Source organism: Protopterus annectens, chromosome 4.part1 (genome assembly GCF_019279795.1).
Source record: "Protopterus annectens isolate FY-2018-M chromosome 4.part1, PAN1.0, whole genome shotgun sequence".
NCBI classification, from domain to species: domain Eukaryota; kingdom Metazoa; phylum Chordata; order Ceratodontiformes; family Protopteridae; genus Protopterus; species Protopterus annectens.
Window position 1 is genome coordinate 548,111,960 of NC_056734.1, and position 19,388 is coordinate 548,131,347.

At 40.6% G+C, this 19,388-nt stretch overlaps 1 protein-coding gene across 3 annotated transcripts in view; it reads left to right on the forward strand.

The window, feature by feature from the left end:
- NCK1 (NCK adaptor protein 1) overlaps positions 1-19,388 on the forward strand; it is a 1,905,596-nt gene that overhangs the window by 439,569 nt on the left and 1,446,639 nt on the right. The gene's annotated exons all lie outside the window — the stretch shown is intronic.

The window sequence follows — 19,388 nt, forward strand, 5'->3', positions numbered from 1 at the left end:
GCATGTAGTAATAAAGTAAAAATATTTGTAAATGGCTGGATAAGCCAAGTGGTATAGATGAAGAGTGGTGTAAGACTAGGATGTCCCATGAGCTGCATTAGTTATGAATGTGATAGTATGTGAAATAAATTACAAAATGAAGGAGGGTGGGGTATATAACACCTGAAGGGTTAAGAATTCCAGTTATGTTAACATATGCAGAGGACATTATAATAATTGCAAAAAACAAAATTTTGATAAAGAACTAATAATGTGCATGAATGAATGTCTAGAAAGGATAGGGATGGCTTTAAATAAAGAGAAATGTTAAGGTTTAGGTAATGTAGTAAAGATCAGGGATATATATTTTGCAGTGAATGAAATGTCTGTGTTGGTTATAAAATTTGGGAATAAAGATGCAAGTAGAATTCAGTGGGAAAAACAATAGCAGAAAAAAGGCAAAATTGTTTTTTCTGGAGAACATATAAAATATTCAGACAAAAAGGCTTATTTGATCATTTCAGTACTGATGGGAAAAATAGCATACTTAACATGTGTATTTATGCTGCCAACAGTATTTGAAAAGGGTTTATTGCAGGCAATTTTCTCATTTATATGGGATTCTACATTAAACTCAGTAAAAAGAGGAGTTTTGTATGTAAATAAAGAAGGAAATTTAGGGTTAATTAGTCCAGTGGCATACTCTGCTTCATTAAACTTGTACAAAGTGTAAAAGTGGATAAATGAAAAAGATGAGAGATTAGTAGTAAAGCTGTATAAATACAAGTATGATAAATTTTGGTGTATGGTAAAAGAGTAAAACAGAAAAAAAGTGTATAAATGAAGAAATAAAATGTTGCCAATAAAAAATATTTTTTGTGGAAAATAAAAATTGATGATATACAAAAACATAAACAAATATGGTATAAGAATGTAATGATAAACATTGCTATGTAAAACCATGGGAAAATCTAATAGATGAAAAAATTAAAGCTATAAAATTAAGAAACAAATGGTGAAATCAGAAAGTAGAATATCAAGGTTTTTTTTGTGGAGACTGGCAATAGATTGCCAGTAAAAGGAAATATGCCTTGTAAAAAGAAAAGTGATAGAATATGTTTATATTTGTCAAGAAGAAAAAAACTACGGAATATGTGTTTTTGAAATGTAAGAGTAAAAAAGTTATTGAGAAAACTATGTAAAGAAGATTTTTTTGAAGATATAAAAAGTGGATAAAATAAGCATGGATATGATTAAATATGGATATTATAAGAATAGAAGTAAATAATATATTAATAGATAAGTTATTTATATGGAATGAATGAATAAATGAAATTATGTTTAATGGTAAATGGATTTTAACAACAATATTAAGTAAAACTAGATGGCTATAGAAAAAGGGGTGAGGGTGGAATACTGATGAAAATTTAACATGATTGTATAGGAAATTATGAATATATTTGTACATATGTTAATATTTGTAAGTATATAAATATTTTGTAAATAAGAGTTGTTTTTGTATTTAAGTAGAGGACTGCTATTCTTTTTGGTAGGTGCTGTGGGATCTTTTACATCTACCTGAGCTGTCACTAAATCAAACAGATGGGGCCCTCTGTTTAACTTCTTGTCCCAACAACGTCGCACTCAAGAGTGCAGCCACCCCCTTATGCTGCACTGCAGTATCAGCAATCTATCTACCTATTGTGGGAATAGAGCCCACAGCCTTCTGCAGTAGGAGGTGTGTTACACGTTGAGCCACTGACACTGAAAAGAATAGAGTAATAATATAGTGAGGGTTTATCGTGAGATGGTACGAATCAAGACTAAGACTACTTTGAGGTAAGAAACAGATGGAGATGGCAGGGGGAGAATGAAGAGCTTAATTTTTGTGTACTTTAACAGGCCAAGTCCACTAAACATAGGTGTGTCTTATCGTAGACATCCCAGGAACATTCCTGTTTAAGTGGCTTGCTTAGTTACACAGTTTGCATACATGGGAGAAATATAAAGAATCAAACTCTGGATTAGCAGGTGAAGCTCATTAACATCTTTAATAGTTAATCATCCATCTTTCCATATTCTAGTAACCTGCTTTGCCCATTACTGGGTAACAGGAATACCGTATCCTGTACCAGCAGCTAGTGGGTTTTAAGACATTAAAGCTTATTCTCAGCAGAATGCAGTTGTGTCCCAGAGCTCAAACATGCTCTGAATGCAAAGTTATGGTCAACTGGAAAGAGAATCTTTAAATTTATTGCATGATTTTTCAGAGAGTGGAGGATGCTGGACAGCCGAGGGAAAACCCACACATATTTTATTTATTTCATATTTGTTTCCTGAATAAGTATATTGGATCAAAGACCTTCAGAAATTACCTGGGCTAAGGCAGGAAAGACATGAACAGTTGGTAGGGAAATAAGTGGAGTTTAAAACTAGAAACTCATTTCATTGTTTAAGAAATTGCTGCAGTCTTTGTAGGTTGAAATTAGTAGCTCTGAGCAAATTACAGTTCGATATAACATGCTTATTGCATTAAAGTATCAGCCTGGATAAGTCTTCCACAACAAATTGAGATAGAAGTGTAAGAAGATTATTATTATTATTTAAATCTATGACGTAGAGTCTGTGCATTTAAGTAATGCAGTAAATACTTGGTGCATATAGGTAGGATACAGTAGAAGTTGGTTAGCATTTACTTTTGATAGGAGAAACTGTAAAGTTATCAAAGAAGAAAATGTACATCGTAGTGAATGAAGTTTAGTAGTAGAAAACGAAATACTAAAAGATGAAAGACATGAAAATGGGAGCCATGTAATAAAGAAGAGAATAGACCATGGCAGAAGGGTGGGAAAATCTCACTAAGGATGTAGGGGGGTTAAAAGTTGGGGTAAAATAAGAAAAATAATGCTTTACTGGGCAAGGCAAAACAGTGATGTAGATGATGTCTAAAGGTTTCTAGCCATGATTGCCAAAGTACTGGCACTGCTGAGTGAGTGTACTGTATTTTAAGAGCTTTACGGCAAGACGGTAGAAAATTGTTATATCGGATGTCTTGTGAGATTGAATACCATGTAGCAGGTTTAGCGTATATATTTTCAGCCATAGTCAAAATGTAAGGGGGTGCTGATCAGAAGGATATCATTTTACCACTTGCATCATGTGAACTTCTAATAGGCTGTGGTGGTGCAGCGCTTAGCATTGTCACCTCACAACAAAAGGTTCTCCTGTTCGATTCTTGGCTGGAGCGCCTTCTGTGTGGAGCCTGCATGTCCTACCCGCGGTCGAGTGCTGTCTAAAGACATGTAGGTAGGTGTGTGCGTGAATGGGTGTGTTTTCTTTGAAGGTTTGGCATCGGGCTGGCAACTTGGCACCGTAAAAATCCACTGCCAGTCATTAGCGGACCAGAGTTCTGCTGTGGCGACCCCTAACCGGGAAAAGCCGAAAGACTTTTTATCATGTGAACTTCTAAATTCTAATGGGCTCTTAAAGAGGTAGATGGCAATAGTCATGAATTAACTTGTATTGGGTATATTGAACAAAAGTTGCAACCCAGTTGTTTTTACAAACAGTTGGACATTGGTGATCATTGAATGGGCTAAGATGGACAAACATGAAGTGTTATATTTTCAGATTTCTGTGATACATCTTTGTTTAATGAGATTATGGACAAATGGTGTTCTAGTCTGGGAAATAAAAAAAAAACGCTGACTATTGCTTGCTTTGCTTCCTTAGTGGGGAAGAAGAGATATTGTATGGTGTTTTATGGTGTGTACATACAGATTACACACTGAAGGCAATACTAGCTGAGAATCATCTTGAATAATCAGTAGATCCACAGTAGAATAAAGAGCTGGACTCATTTGCATATTGTGCAAGTTTTAATTTTAGTTGCAGCATTCACACATTTCTGCTAAAAGTGGTGGTTGGGGGAGTCAGGAAATAATTTCAGGTGCAACAGTGAGTGTGGACTTGGTTATTAGTTCTACCCTAAAGATTAGATGTAGAATGTTACACATTGTGCATATCCTGTTCCATAGGCAGGAAGTCTGGAAAATGGAAGGCAGTTGTTTATGGTGTCAAAAGAATGTTTAAGGTCTAAGGATAACACTGCTGTGTTATGACCCGTTTTCATGTTTCACTTAGATGTTTGCAGGGCTCGGAGTTACACAGGGATTTATTCCAAGCTGGTCAGCTTTGGCTGGGAGGATGAAGCTCAATGGATAAAAGACAATGCTCAGGAGGTAGTAAACCTTCACATAATGTCCATCTGTGGCAGATAAAAATGACTTTTTATATTTTTGCTGATAGTTGGTTTCCCAATAGGGATTGTGCACAGTTGAGTGCTTTAAAGAACTCGCACACAGCAAAACTTGGGGAGAAGCAGGTCATTTACAGTGTTCAAATAATACAATTATTAATACATGCTGCAACTTGGAAAATGTAACTGCATTGTTCAGCTGTAGTATGGTGGCTAAGACAGGCTGTGAAAAGTAAACGTGGCAGGATAAATGTGACCTGCAGTGACTATGTAAAGTAAGCTCCTTGGATGTGTAGTTGTGTTAGAAAATTGTCTCTACTTTGGTGATGCGCTATGAATCTGTAACAAGGTTAATACCCATGTTAATTTGTCACTCTAGTTTTCCGTCCTTCTTTATATCTATTCCTCTATTTCAGCAGGAATTTAAAAAAATATGTTCCAGAGTTGGTCTCAGTTACATGCTTGAGCATTTTTTTTAATAACTATATCATTAGTGGTGCATATTTGTGCTGTTTTAGCTGTGAGAATAACAGTTTCACAGTTACATTTCAAACTCTGGAGTTCTTTAGTTTTCATTTACTGGGTTTGCTGGATTTTTCCATGATCTGATTGAGGTAATTGTACAACTCCTGATGTGGTGTATTCTGTTATTGTGACTGCAGGAATGCCCACTCCATGGGTTAGGTAGAGGTCATGTTGTGTGCCTGTTTTAAGATGGTTGTAGTTTCGACACATCATTACTTGTTGATAAAGTACTTTTTCTAGAACTTTTGTCAGAGGACATTGTAGTGTGGCTATTTAGTTGCTGCTGTAGTTGTCTTCTGAACCTCCTTTATGTACGGCTGCCCAATTTCCATAGCTGCGGCACCATTTTTTTTTTTTTTTTATCAAAACTACATTTTAAAATAGAAGTGACAGGCTAACAAACAGTATGTGTTGGATGTTGGAGGTACTGTGATGTTAGAGTATCCACTTTTTCTGAACAAGTAGGCTTGATCCTGTGACCTAGTTTTCAGAGTTGAGCAAAAGAGAAATGGTGATTGAGAAAGTGCAGTCAAAGAAAGGTATGAGTCTGTGTTTAGTATTGAGATGCTTTTAGTGAAAAAACATCTGCACTTTTGCTGTTTGGTCATAGCTGTTGTTACTTGAAGTAAGTGGACAAAGATTTGATTTATTCGAAACCTGATTGCTTATCAAAACTTCATTGCCTAGTGAATTATGGTGTTCCTCAGATTGACAATGCATTCTTTTTCCTGTTTTGCATTGTTTTACACGGATTTCACATATCTGTGTTTTTATGTGAATCCAAGGACATGAAAGTGGTTTGAGTTTTACAAACCATGGCTAATGCATTAAACATACAGAAAATGCACTTGTTGGTTTGCATTGTTGCTTTTTCATTAGACTGATGAAATTGGACTGCTTGTTTTTTTTCTGTAATAATACAGTATGGCTCAATTGGCAAAATGGGTATGGTCACAGGGTTGCTTTAACAGCCACATTTGGCCATTAATCAGGAGGTTGCTGTATTATAGGTGGTGGTGAACTGTATTGACAGCCCCTGAGCATTTACCTGCCCTTGAAGAAAGTGTTGTAAGTTGAATTAGGGTGAATAGCCTGCATTTCCATGTGTAAATTTTGGTTGCACTGTGACTACTACTTATATGATTGGAACAGAGTGCCATTGTGTCTCCTTTATAGCTCATACGTGGTTTCAGACTTTTAAAACTTAAATTTGAGGAGACAGCTGGTATCTTTCAACTGAAACCCATGTTCTCTTAAGTTTTTGGAGACTTTGATTTCCCACATAGCTTAGGGACAACTTTGGCGTTAATTTTTGCAGTTTATGGAGTGTACATTGCCAGTAAAACATAGAGCTGTCTCTTCCAGTGGCTTCCTTCAGCTCCATAGCACTGCCCACCCTTGGGAAGCTGTGCATGCCATCATAGACCCACTAATTTCTGGATAGCAAGTGCTATGTACCTGTTGACACTGGTGTGCTCTGCAGGATTGTGCTGCATGAGTGTAACGCCCAGTGTTTCTCCTAACATCACCCAAGTGATGAGCCAGGGCCTCCTCCCTCTCCCAGGATAGGTGAGCTTATCCATGGCTGTTCACTCCCATAACCTTCATCCCATATCCTATAGCCCATCTGCCACTAATATGACGCCGGATGTTTGGACACTATCAGGGCTTCATCCCTCTACACCAGAGAGGTGGGCTATGAGATCATGATCTTTATTATTTGTGTTCATTAAAATAGGCAAAATTTACATATGTTTATTTTAGAGAAAATAAGCAATATCCTAACAGTATATGGTATAATGCAAAAGGGTGCATCATAAGCAAAACTGATACTGACATTTATGTACCAGTATGAGTTTTGAAGATATTGTCTCTAATGCAGAATGTATATGGTTTGATTAACATTTCAGAATCCACATGACTTACCATTTGAAACTGTGTGTTTAGAATACCCTTGTTAACCTCAACAATAGAGGACATTTGACCTCAGTAAAAACTAGTGTCAGCCATGCCATGAAAGGTGACATCTTTAAGTATAAAGACTCCTACACCTGTGAAGTAAACTCCTCCTGTTCACAGCTAAACTCTGCCCATCAATCCATTTGCAATCTTCAAGAAGGTACTGGATGGCTATGTTTCCAAGAAGGTACTGGATGGCTATGAGGACACCCATAGGTTCCAGCATGTGATCTTTGGCATCAGTCTCCCAGTGACCAATAGACTTTGCACTTGGTCATCAAACCTGTGAATCCATGTTATATAGGCAACACTGTAAGATCTGACTGAATGTGTTAAGCTCTTGATAAACATCCCTAGCCACTAAATAAATCTTCAATTAGTAAATCATTAGAATGAACATGATTTTCTGATCCACACCTGTAAAATTCACACTAGGACAGCATATGGCAAGTCAGATAATATTGCGAGTCATCTATCAGTATTGGGATAGCTGTCAGGGACTGTTTATTCTACATTCTTCTTCTTCTGTTCACACAGAAGCACTTTCTGACCCTTTGTTTTTGTATGATGACTGTAATAACTAAGCACCTTGCACATCTGTTTCATGAATTTTGTTTCATGAACAGTGGCTCAGATCCAGAATCTTCTGTTTCAGTGCCTGCTCTAAACATCCCACCTAATGTGAATTTGAGTTTTTTGTTTGCCTTGCACCTTATTCACATCACAGCACTTATTGTGCCCCAAATAACTAATTTTCATGAGTGTATACTTCTATCATTTTGACTACAAAATGCATTCATTGTCTTCATTTTAGATAACGTTGGCAAATGATTTCCAGTTGTTATGATTTCTTTGGACTTTATTAATAACAGGATACATACCTCGCAACCGCTTAGAGCAAGAAATCTGGACAAAGCCATAAATAATGGGGGGAACAAAGTCCCAAAAATAGGGACACTTTTTAAATATTGCTCTTACAAACTTTAAAGTAGATAGAATAACAGATTTTGCATTAGCATGAATTTTCTGAGGGGTATAAAGTCTGAAACTCAAGTGTATGTCATTATTTTCTGACTTCAGCCCTCAATTATTTTTCAATGATTTGCCAGAAAACCACAATTTTATGAAAAACTGATCAAAATTACAAGGCCAAAATCTAGACATTCTGCAAAAATCTGTAAGGTTGAGAGTTGTGATAGGATTATTCTTTTTATGATGCATGTAACAACTTATGCTGAATGAGGCTCTTTTCCATATGCAGGCACTTCTCTTGCTTGCAAGAGACATTCTGATGCATTTTTCCTCTTCTTTTCAGCTTTTTTCATGTGATAAGCAACATTGCACACACCAGACTATGTATGATAATATCACTCACTTCACAGACATTAATTACTTATTGGTGCAGAGGGATAAAGCCCTAACTTTGATCCAGGGAACCTATTTTTTCAGCTAGCAGCATGGGTATATGCTAAAGCTACTGTGGTTGAGGAAAGAATAAAAAGTTTCTACCTACTCATCTTTCCTGGGGTGAGGGTATGAGTTAGAAGCAGATTGGGTCAGGGTACTACGTCATGTCTTGATGGAGCCAGAGTTGGAGAATGCTTGCTTGAGAGGAGCAGACAGGCCGTGGAGCATACCTGTCCTGGAGCCAGTGAGTGGGCTTGTTCCATTTGGCTGGCACCGCATAGCATCAGTCAATGACTTAGCATCTGCATGTAGAGAGAGCAGTGCTACATCCTAAGCAAAGTAACCTGCATCTTTTTGCTGCAGTGGCAGCTTCTAGGCTCACCTGACATATTTCACGGGGAAGCTGTGTCATTTTCTGTGTGGTGACCCTGGGCCAGAGTTACACAACCATGTGAACTGTTGAAAAGCCTCCGGGAACAAGGGAAAAGAGTATGCTTGAAAGAGATGTCAGCACATCAACTAGAATAAAAGAATGATTTGCAAAAAAAAATATTTTGCCTTTAGTCTGCACTTTGATCCTTTTTTCACAATAACTAATTCAAGTAACTCATTCAGTTTACAGCCTTTGGCTTAATTCTGTAATTCACTGTCATAAGCATCATTTGACTGTGCGAGACCTTATTCCATCCTGAAGAACAACTGAAGAATAAACAACATAACTTTCTCTGAAATTCTAGTATTTACATTGCAGTGTTGATTTTCTGCATCTTGAAACTAGAATGTTTCATAAACTTTTATTCCTTTTTTACCCTGTGCGATGCAGAAATGTGGCACACAGTACCATTTCAGGATTGTCAGGGATTCTGCTTTAAAGCATGAACAGCAGTTTCTGGATTCACAACTTCCAGATTTCTGACAGAGGAGATTACCATGCAGAGGGAGATTGCACAGGTAGCTGTGACAGAACCATTTTGAAGACAAAAGACAAAAGGGGGTCATTTCTAAAACTCCTTCATCTTCCTCTCTTAAAACCTAGTTGCCTCGTGGTTTTGGCGTCTTTTCAGGCTTGTTGGCTGTTGGTGAAGCACCCACCAAGAGGAGAAAACGCTGAGAGAAGAAAGGAGCCACTTTTGAGATTTTAAGTATTTTTCCTCTGTTTATTTGATAAGTTTTTCTGCATAGCTGCCTAGTTTGAGCATTTTCTGGCTTGTTAAACTTGATTTCTGTATTAGTAGCTGTATTTAGAGCACAACCAAAAGCTGTATACTGAATTTCCTGTTTGCACTTAATTTTAAAATAGTTTTTTTCTCAAAACTTGCATATTTTCTGTCTTTGACCTAGCACTCTTGTGTGGGGTCATTTACTGCACTGTTATAACTTGATATTACTTGTGAACCTCTGCTATCTCTGAAAAAACAAAAACAAAAAAAAATCTTGCTTTTTTCCCACTTTTCTGAGATTTAAAAAAGTTCAAGTTACAGGCTTGCTGTTCTTGAACTGTTTTGTAAGTTTCTGTGAGGCCATTTTTGCTTGGGCTAAAGGAAAGTCTCTCTGTTGATCAGTGGCAGTGATAAACATTGAGCTGCTTCCCTGCCCCGTGGGAGTGGTTACTGACTTGAAACTGTAGTTTTATTGGCTGTTTTGGGTCAATTCCTGGCTCTTTCCAGCCCCTGCTATCAAGCACGCTTTAGAGTGCTTTAGCGCAATTTAGCGCAGAGTTGCCACTAGAGCAGCAGGTTTAACAAGGTTAAACTTTTTCTGGCTCCATAAAGTCTGTTCTTCATTTTTTCCCTTAGAACTGCTCTACTAGTAATCTAAACAGTATATCCCTTAACTAAAAAGCGCAGCACTTGTTCCTAAAAGCTTTTACTTGTCTTAAAAGCATCTTCTTTTCAGGTTTAGCACTTCTGTATTATACAAAGTCCCTCACTAGCAAACCCCCCCCCCCCAGGAGTACCCACTTCCTTACCAAGTCCTCTCTTATTCAGTTACACCCTTAACTTCTAAATTTCTCTAGCATGTCGAAGGGCCAGATGCTGGTGTCCTCTCCTGTCCACTTGGTGAATTTGGGAATATTGAGGCAATGTTACAATTGCCTCATGTACACTGACAACCCTCTCCTCCTCCCACATAACACAAATACTTGCGAGAGATGCAGCTATTTAGCCAAACTGGAGGCTGAGCTCTCTCAACTCAGGACTGGCAAGACCAGACAGGAGGAGAAGGCAACTATATACACCACAAAACCAGTCTCACATAAAGCTATCACAACAATGAGTCAAACACATAAACACACAAAGTCATACTCGGAGGCTCTGAGCAAAAATTTACCTAAACAGCAGAGGCCTCCAAAGCAGACATCCAAGCAACTGCCACCTCATGACACACCGCAGGCAACACATAAACCACAAAATCAGTGTGCAAAGCAGTCACAGCCCTAAAGGCCAAATACAACACCAAACATACTTGTCATAGGTGACTCCATAGTCAGACACACTGACGTCCCACTCACCAGGCTGAACAAGGAGAGAGTCACAGTAAGCTGCCTATCGGGCGCTAGAATCCGCCACATAACACAAGCACTCGGGTCACTCCACAGCAAGTACAAATGTGACACAGTCATTGTCCATGCTGGTGTGAACGACCTGAGACGTACCTCCCTGGACTACATGAAAAGAGGCATAGAGGAGCTCTCTGATTATGTAGCCCAGGCAGGTATGACCCTGACCCTGAGCAGTATCCTTCCTTCACCAAGAATGATGCCACAACATAGAGACCAGATGATCAGCTTTAACAATTGGCTTAATTTCTGGTGTCATTCAAAGGGGATCCAGTGTCTGTCTGCCTGGGATGACATGCTTGACAAGCCACGCTGCTTCGCAAGGGACAGCTTGCACCTGTCACCCCTGGGATTCCGGATATTGGCTAAGGCTCTTGCCACCCCCATAGTGCCTTTTTTAGGCAAGGCTCAAATTGTAAACCTACCACCCTAGAAAACAAAAATGGGAAGAAACTAAGGGTAATGCTGCTCAATGCCAGAAGTCTAAATCTCAAAATGCACGCTCTCGAGGCCCTTCTCAGTATGGAGAACATCGATGTCTGTGCTGTGACTGAAACCTGGTTCAAGGCTCCTGAGAGCACCCCGGCACTATCAGGTTTTACCTCATATCATGCGTTCCGGCCCCAAAACCCGGACCACACCACAAAAGGAGGGGGTGTATCCATATTCATCAAGGATACCCACACCTCCAGGTTGGTGGCAACGCACGAAGCATCGGAAACCATCCAGATGCAATTAACCATAGGCAAAACTGCTCTACAATTTGTAGCATGCTACAGGCCACCCTCTCAAACTCAGGAACCCCACACAGCCTTCCTGAAGACACTGGAGGGTATAAATGTATCTCCAAACACCATTATATTGGGTGACTTCAACTACCCGAATATAGACTGGGAACATTACTCAAGCCCAAACTTTCTAGCCCAAAGGTTCCTGGAGTTCATAAATTCAAATGCCATGGAACAACTAGTCACCGTTCCCACAAGAGGAGAAAATATACTAGATCTCATCATCACAAACATGGGGACAAAATGCTCCACACCGGAAGTATATCCCTCATTGGTGAGATCAGATCACAAACTTATCTCACTGGAAATCCACAGCCCGCCCCCACCCCAAACAAGAAAGACCACAGTGAAGAACTTCTCTAAAGCAAACTTCACACTACTCAAGACTGGTGTGGTATCTTTCAAGGCCCCCGAGCCAGTGGAAACCACAACCCAAGCTGCGGAAGCCCTTACAAATGCCTTCTACGAACACCTCCAGGACTGCATGGATCAGGCAATCCCTAATAAAACCAAGACTCTTTCCACCAAGGGCAAACGTCCAGTCTGGTGGACCCCAGCCATAAACAAACTTTACAATAAGAGGAGAAAGCTGTTACATGATAGAGCAAAATCCATAAAAGAAAAGACACCCTTGATCATTATTAGTAAAAAAATACGAGCACTCATAAAATCATCCAAGGCCAAATATGAGAGAAAAATTGCAATAGATTCAAAAGACAATCATAAGGCCTTCTTCAGCTATGTTAGAAACCTGGGTGGAAACTCCCAGATATGCTCAGAATTGGTCCAAAATGATACAAAAATCACTGAACCCACAGACATTGCCAACATACTGGCAGACAGTTTCAGTGCAAACATCACCCCCCTCTCCCCCCCCCCCAAAAGGAGAGATAACTATCCCAGCGGAGTGTAGCCTCCCAGACATCTCTAATGCGCAGGTGAAAGCTGCTCTCTCTAAAGCTAAAAACACAGCATCAATGGGACCGGATGGTGTCCCCGGCTGTGTGCTACACAAACTCAACGAGGAACTAAACCCGCATATAAGGCAGCTGTTTAACCTTAGCCTTACCACAGGATACGTGCCCAAGGAGTGGCGTACGGCAACTGTGGTCCCACTCCACAAAGGCGGTACCTCTACGGACCCTGGAAATTACCGCCCCATAAGCTTAACAAGCCTGGTCTGCAAAGCTATGGAGAGGATCATAATGGAACTCATAAACAAAGACATAGGGGACTTGCAGACATTGGACCCGACCCAGTTTGACTTTGTCAAGGGCAGATCATGCCTTTTGAAATTGGTCGACTTCTTCGAAACAGTCACCAAGGCCATTGATGAGGGAAAGGCAGTCCATACAGCCTACCTTGACCTTGCAAAAGCTTTCGACACAATACCCCACTCTGGTATTACAGAGAAACTTACCAGCTTAAATGTAAACCCATATGTCACAAGATGGGTTGCAAACTGGCTAAAGGACAGAACCCACAGGGTTAGAGTTGCTGGCGCCATGTCAGACTCCAAGCCAGTCACAAGTGGGGTCCCACAGGGCTCAGTCCTTGGCCCCCTGTTGTTTGGCATCTACTTCTCAGAAGTACAGGCAAACATAGGAGAACTATGGCTGACAAAGTTTGCAGATGACTGCAAACTGGGCGCCATAGTGGAAAGTACATCGGACACAGATATCCTTCAGAGGGGTCTCACGGAAACTGATAACTGATGCCAGAGCCATGGCCTGAAGTTAAATGCCAAAAAATGTATAGTCATACCCTTCGGGAAAAACAAGGTAACCCCAAGCTACCATATAGGTGGCAATGCATTAAGCACAGAAGAGGTTGTCAGGGACCTGGGGACCCAGGTTGACAGTGGCCTTTCTTTTGACACTCACATTGCTAAAGTGGTTAGAAAGACCTTCTACATTGCCCACCTGATCATGAAGGGATTCACATCCAGATCAAGTGAGGTCATTGTTCCCCTGTACTCTTCACTTATCAGACCAATGATTGAGTACAATGCCCCATTCGGGATGTATCTCACCCGACACCTGCAGCAATTGGAGAGACCCCAAAAGTTCCTCACCAAAAGGATAAAGGGACTCCAAAATCTGTCATATGCTGCCAGACTGAAGAAACTCCAGCTCTATTCAGTCGCATACGGCCTGCTCAGAGGTGACCTGCGCCTGACATACAAGGCCATGTCCAACCCGGAATTAATGGATATGCTGCACCTCAAAAAATCCAAATCTACCAGATCCACTAGAGCAAGCGACTTAAACCTTAGCATGGATATAAATAGGACATGCTGGAGGGATAGATTTGTCACCCAGAGACTCCCTATACTGTGGATTAAAATCCCAGTCCATGTGAGGCAGAGCACCTCGCTGGCTCTGTTCAAGAGAAATCTTGACCGGTGGATGGGAGATCGTAGGTTTACCCCGGGAATCATCTCTGTGTCACTGCTGGACAGAGGCACAACAAACTAATGGGCACAGTATTTTTTAACATAAGGGGTGGCGTAAGCCACAAAACTTTGGGCTAGGCTTATAAATGCCTTAGGGCAGATAGCCTAGTATGAACCTATGACACCATTTAGCATGTGATTTATCAAAATGGATTAAAGAGTGGAATAGAGGCTATATGCAGATGGCCAACCTCTAAGGCATGAATTTAAGACTGTGCCTTTTTTTTGGTCAGGTTGTCTGACAAAATACACATTTCTTTAATACACTGTTTAGAGAGAACAATTCCTTAATGGTGTACACTTCTATATTTCTGTGATAACCTTATTTCTTGAAGAATTCTTTATCCATTAAATGTTATTAGATCTTATACTCAAGATTCCTACTCATAATAGAACACTGTTCTTACCAGAAAATGAATTCTCTTAATAAGAGACTTAAGATCAGCGCCTGTCTTTGTACCACTGAACGCAGTAGCACTGTCTCAAACTATGACCTGTAAAATGTAGAAAATATTTGTCATTCAGTTTTGATAAAACAATCTTGAGCAAGCTCTGTGAATTATGTAGAGTACCAGTTCTCTTAACAAGTATCAGTTGTCTGCTTCATCTGTACTTATGTAAATCTATGTGCACCTTGCAAAGAAATCAAAATCAAGTTATAAACGGTATGCAGATGATACCTAGATCTTTTTGACTTTTGTCCTTGAATTTGACTAATATTGCATTAAGTGAAGTGATAAATTCTGCAAATGTTGAAGGTATTTGCTGCTATGCATTCTCTTGTCCTAGTGCTGGGGTTGTATACATGCTGCACTTAGCGACGGATGGGAAATTCCTTCATGAAAATGAGAAGCCCATACACTTCATTTAGTATGGTATTCTTCAGTAGCCTGTGCTTTCTGGACATGTTTGCTGCTACAAATGCAGCAGTTGTTAGTCCTTGTAACCTGATCCAGCTGAAATATGTACTCCTTCCTCAAGTGTTATTAACCACAAGGCACATATCATTCCACTTGAAGATGGAACTACTCTTGTAGTACTCTGTGAATAAGGATTTCTGAATGATGTTTAAACTGTACCAAGGGTTTGCAGGGTAGCACAATTTGTTTTCCTTTTTAATGGAGATGAATTTTTGTCTGACTTTTACTAACACATCCGAATCTTATCTCCTTACAAATTCGTGCATAATGCTTGAATCATTTCAACAAATGAATATAACTACATTAAGGGGAGGAGAAAGATCTCTGATCTGGGTTAGGTATTTGATTGGCAGTTCATGGACACATAATATTTAATCCGTTTATGAGTACGTATCATGGCAAAGTATTGAAAAAAAGTATTGGCAAAGTATCAGTTGAATTACAAAAGTTTGGATATTAAGTAACCAAGAGCAAAAGGAACTCAGTGCTGCCAAAAAAGTCTTTAATATTCCATAACTGAGGCAACCGAGTATGGTGCAATATATTGTAAAACGTAGGAGCAGATGATGTTTTACGAAGAATTTTTGTTAGAAAACATTAAGTTAAAAGTAATGAATTAAGTGCTGTACCACTTCTGTATAAGGAATTTGATCACTTCGGCATTATTCTGATGAAGTCCTGATGAAATGGGACGGAAGTGCTTAAATCATTATTTTTAACTTGTTTTCTAATAAAAATTCTTTGCGAATCATCTTATGCTCCTTCCTGAGGTTTGCAATGTATCGCACCTTACATTGCCAGGTTTGGATATTGCCTTTCCACCTCAAATCCTCACCAGCCCTTAGGGTGGGGCAGATAGTATTCTTCTTGTAGCAATCCATTAATACCTTAACCTACTGTGTATAACTGCAGAACACTATTACAGTGCATAGTTAATGTTAGGCTGCAGTGGTTTTGTCCTAACCTTTCCCATTTCTGTTGGGATGTCCTGCACCTGTACTGTTTTAGAAACATTCATTTCCCACCAAAACAAATCAAGTGGCAAAGCTAGTAATGTTTGCAGTGAAATGGAGAGAAAGACATCCAATTTAACACTTCTTTGTGACCAGATATCTTAAGCTGTTTTAAAGATGCTTCTCTTGATCTCCTCATCTTTCAGACTTGTCCTTTTACATGTAAACATACAGATCTGGTGTTCTCTTTTCATTCTTCCTCACAGATGGGTTCGGATCTGACTTGGCCACATACAAAAGACTTCAGATCCAATTCTTGAGCTCCTCCCTTTACTCATGATGCTCTATTCTCTCCCTAATTTCTCAGATCTCGTTTGCCTCCATTGTGGTAAGATGGAGGATTTCGGTCTTAAGCTTGTAAGAAACAATATTGCCTGACTATTTGTCTCACACTTTTCTTAAACTTTCTTTCTGTTACTTTAGAGATTGTAGCTGCTTTTTTCCGCTCCTTCCCTCCCTCACTAGTTGCTGGCATCAGGATTTCACCTTCTTGTTCTTCTCTGCTGACCTTTTTCTCCTGTTATTGGTACCTTTGTTGGTACATCTCCCCTTTTTAACTCCTTTAGTGTTCCTTTTTAGGTATTCCTTTTCCTTTCTCTCCTAGGTCTATAGAAAAAAAAAACTTTATTAGTTTTTATCTATACACGGTTAACCTTTTCTCCCTTCCTTTTGGGTATACTGCCTTATGTTTGAGAAACCTATGGGCTTCAAAATGTGCACTTCTTGTGGGCATACGATCCTGAATTCTGATGCTCACAAGAAGTGCGTCTATTGCCTGGGAGATAACCATCTTAATTCTTCTTATGCCATTTGCACCACCACCACCCCCAGGGCTCTGTCGGATAGGTGCAATAAATTAATACTAAACGGCTTTCTTCCCTGTTCCTCTGGGGCTCAAACCCCCTCCATAACACTCCCATTTTCCTCAGACTCCAGGGATCAGCCTCTTCAAAAGTCCCTAAGGGCTTCTTCAGTGCCACTAGAGAAGGTTAGGAAGATTTTTGATCTGACCAGCTCGAATCTGTAGTCTTTTGGGCTGCCCTTGGATCCACAGTCCTCCTCGGATCTGACAGGCTCTGCTCCTATTATCGTCTCCCCTTTACCTTCTACCTCCTTCTTGGATCCTAAGCCTTCAGGTCTGACAAGCAGAAACTGTTCTCTGGAGTACACTTTAAAACCGGTCTGTCCAGCCGTACCCACTCAACTTTTTCAAACACAGAGAAAACACTCCATACCAGCATCCACAGCGTCTTCCATGTCTACAAGGAGTTTGACAGAGGCAGATGTGGACAGGATGATGTGGAACTTTCTCAGGGCTCAAATACAGATGGGGGTCCTGCCAGCTCCATTGTTTCATGGATCCACAAGTGCACTTGCTAGGCCCATTCTTTCTCCTTTTCCAATCCGATCAATGGCTTTGGAGTTCCAGGATATGAAATCCCTGAGAGGTTCGGTGTCAGATCCAAGGAAAGTACCCTCTTCGACCCTAATGGTGTCCCTGACTGGTTCTGTTTCAATACCCTCATTTCAGTGTGTATGTCTGATCCGAGAGGTAGGTGCTGGGTCTGAGAGATTGGGTTTAGCCCTGACTTTGATGGATCCATCCCTTCTCTTCAAAGCCACAGCCCTGGATAGCTTGGATCCAGTCATTCCCATGAGGCTCAGATCTGGTGGTGGCACAGACCTTCCTTTCTCAAACTTTAGCTCCGAGGAGGAGGAGAGAGGTGTCCCATTGTCAATCAGCATTCAAGATGGTAGAAGGGGCTTTCTGTTTGCATAGAGAACTGTTCTCTGTTATCTCCTTGCCCCTCGCTGGGTCTGAGCACTGAGCCCATCAGACCTGTTCCACGGGACAGCCAGTTCCAGAAATCTCCAGACGGGTTCCTTAGAGGAATTTCTCACCTCTTCTGATACCTCTCCTGAGCACCCCATGGAAGGGGTCCCTCTGAGGAGGATGTGTAACAGGAGACGCACAGACTCGCTAATGGAGTCTCTCACGGAAGACACTGATTTTGATGAGAAAGAAAGATCCCCTAGATCATCACTGATGACGATGAGAAAGAAAGATCCCCTAGATCATCACTGATGACATCTCCTTTGCAGATATCCTTGAAATCCTCAAACAGAAGGGTGACTGGTTTTCCCAACTTCCTTCTGAAGAATCAGTTTTTCTGGAGGCTATGTCTTTGGTGACACCCCCCTGGTGGATGAACTTGTTGACTTGGTTTTCCACCAGGCTTATAAGGAACCAGACACTGTTGAACCTATCCCTAAGCACCCGGACACATTTTTGGTCCTTCCTGTTGATAGAACCCCACTGGAGTCCCAGTTGATGCTATAATGGTGACAGCAGCCACCAAGAAAGGAGCTAGCTGAGCAAAGCTCCTGTGTCGATCCACTGAACAAGGAGTCCAGAGTGATAGACCGATTTGGAAGAGTGTACACCTCCCACTGCATTCACACTGAGGTCATTAAACTACCTGGCACACTTTACCTGGCTACAGAGAGATTTGATGAAGGATCTATCAAATACTGTCTTTGAGTCCATGTCTGCGGAGGATCTGAAAAAATTTCTTTTTAACTGAGCACTCCACTGTCTATTTCTAATGCATCAATGAGGCTGATCTCCCACACAGTAGTGTGCTTCACAAGCTGCCAGTTCAGGCATAGCCATTAGGAGACATGCTTGGATAAAACTATGCAACTTTATTGATCGCTTCAAGACGTTCTTTGCCGATGCCTCCTTTGATGGCTTTTCCTTGTTCGGGCCATCAGTTAGACATGCTGACTTGCACCGAACAAGAAGGAAAGACTCTGTCTGCCATAGAAATCAAGTTTTCTACCCCTCAGCTTACTTTCTGTAGAAACCAACATGGTGGTAAGAAGATGTGGTTCCAAAAATGTCAGGGTCCTTTCCAGAATTTTCATGTGGATAATTCCTCCAGAGGCAGAGGAGAAAACTTGAATGGAAGATGTTCTTGAGGCAAAGGGGTCTGCAGAATCGGGGCTTCAATGATTCCTTCTCTGATGGGCCCTATCAGCAGTCCTGAAGCGCTGCCCGACTGTCTACCTCTGGAGGCAGTCGAAGGTCATTTCTCTCTCTGCACCTATATGCCTGGACAGAAATCACAAAAGATTCATGAGTGCCAAGAATCCTGTTCCAGAGGTTACTTCATACTACTTTCCTTTCCTCCTCCTGTTCACACAAGGAAACTTCCAGATGTTTCACCCAGTCAGATGGAATGTGTAGCTTTGGAGAGATGAAAGCTGCTGCAGAAGAATCATTCAAGAGGTCCCACCTGACCAGATAGGATTTGGAACCTACTCTCGCTTCTTTATAGTGCCAAAGAAAACAGGGGACCAAAGACCCATTTTGGAGCCAAGTAATTTAAATCAGTATGTAAAGAAGATGAAGTTCCAAATGATCATGGTTCAGACCACTCTGCTTGTTCTGCACAAGGACAATTGGATGTGCTGTATAGATCTTCAGGATGCATGCTATCACATAAAAACAGAGAGACTGT